We start from the raw sequence: 2,202 nt of genomic DNA on the forward strand, positions 1-2,202 counted from the left end.
CCCTGATTTATCGGACGGCTCCATTTGGGGCCCAAAGGGAAGTTGGGTTTCTGCGGAACAAATGAAGGCACTTTGTTGTTAAATTATGGGAACATTTTTATCAGACTTTAGGTTTTTGATGAGAGAAATGTTGGAATGTTGTTTTTTTTTTTGTTTGCTGTAAAATGAAATAAATGTTTTTCTTCGCTGATTTAAACTGGTTCTGCTTCATTAGAACCGACAATAGAAAGTCTTTCACTGTGAAATGTCTTTATTCAGTGATGATGTCATTCACTGGATAATATAAATATTTGACCATATATATACGTACGTGTGTGTGTGTGTGTGTGTGTGTGTGTGAGATTAACAGACATGTAATTCAGTCTTAAAGTAAAACCTTGTAATTTCGTATCACACGGAATCATCAGTTTCATCAATTCATGTTTATTACATTAACATCAATTTATCACTTTAGGCTCATCTGTATTATTCTGCTCCATTAACATTAATTTTATTGTGATGGATTTATATAAAATGTTTTATTAAATGATTTATAGACTTCATAATGACTCTGCAATGTGATGGATCTATTTATTTATTCTAAGTTAATCTACTGATGCTCTGAAACAGCCAGTCTGTGTCAAAGTGATGAATTTATCTTTATTTTAAAAGTCTTAAACTAATAATGAGAACATCATCATTGTTTGATCCTGTAGCGCACAGATTGAGACCGGTCTAACTAGGGAGTACCAATATGGCGGCCGGCTTTACTCCGCCCTGGCAGTGAGTAGGATCAGTGGTGCAGCTTCCTGTAGCAGAAGTTCTCCACTAGAGGGAGACAATCAGAACCAGGTCTTGCTTTTCATGCATCATTCATGGGATCTGATCTGTCTTTAAATCTGATAACCTTCCTGAGGAGCTTCAGCAGCAGTACGCTCGTCTCAGATATCAGATTTATAGTCCCCGCCCTGCAGAGATAGTCTGAGCTTAAATTACAGCCTAACCCATTTAATCAGATAAAAACCCATGTGGTTGGTCTCGCAATGAATCCTGGGATATTGGAGGCTGCGGAGGATACCGCGGCGTCATCGGCCACATGACAAGGAGTCTTCCAATCCGAACGGACCTCAGCGCCGCGCTATGATGTCATCGTCCTACGGCTGTTCAGAGGACGCAGCTGCTGGGTCCCAAACTCCGCCTCTCTTGGTTCTGGTCCAACATCTGTCGATTTAATTCAATCATTGAACTTTATTGATCTCAGATTGATTAACATGATGCAACATTTTACTGAAATAACAAAGTTGGTTTAATTAACTTTATTCTGTGCAGATTAATTATTCTAATAATAATTGAACTTCCATCTAGCCCCTCCCCTCGGGGAGCAGAGGGCTGCCATGGTGGGGTTAGGGTCTGGCTCAGGGACCCAGAGTGGCAGTCTGTGGGAGTGGGGCTGGAACTCAGGAGCTCTGGATTCATAGCTCTATGCTCTAACCACTAGGCAGCTTCTATAGGTACGGTTCTATACATTCTAGATCTGTTGAGGAGCGGCTTTCAGATCAGATACGATGAAGAAGATCAAACTGGGAGGATCTCCAGTCTGAGCCGTACTGGTTCCAGCCTCTGACCCAGAACCTTCTACTGGGCCTACTGGGAGGTTCTGGGTTCATCATCACACACCTGATCTACACACTCTATATCTGGGTGAAAGGAAATAAAAATAGATCTGTCAATTAAATTAATCCCCATGGTAACAAGTCATTTATCAGTTCCTTCCTTCCTTCCTTCCTTCCTTCCTTCCTTCCTTCCTTCCTTCCTTCCTTCCTCCCACCTTCCTTCCATCTTCCTTCCTTCCTCCCTGCCTCCTTTCTTCCTTCCCTCTTCCACCCTCCCTCCCGCTTCCTTCCGCCCATCTTCCTTCCTTCCTTCCTTCCTCCCATACTCCTTCCTTCCTTCCTTCCTCCCATCTTCCTTCCTCCCATCTTCCTTCCTTCCTCCCCTCTCCTTCCTCCCATCTTCCTTCCTTCCTCCCCCCTCCTTCCTCCCATCTTCCTTCCTTCCCTCTTCCTTCCTTCCTTCCTTCCTCCCATCTTCCTTCCTCCCACCTTCCTTCCTTCCTCCCTGCCTCCTTCCTTCCTACCTTCCTTCCCTCTTCCACCCTCCCTTCCCCTTCCTTCCGCCCATCTTCCTTCCTCCCATCTTCCTTCCTTCCTTCCTTCCTACCAT

This window comes from Cyprinodon variegatus, unplaced genomic scaffold, assembly GCF_000732505.1.
Source record: "Cyprinodon variegatus isolate N-32 unplaced genomic scaffold, C_variegatus-1.0 Scaffold24, whole genome shotgun sequence".
Classification (NCBI taxonomy): Eukaryota; Metazoa; Chordata; class Actinopteri; order Cyprinodontiformes; family Cyprinodontidae; genus Cyprinodon; species Cyprinodon variegatus.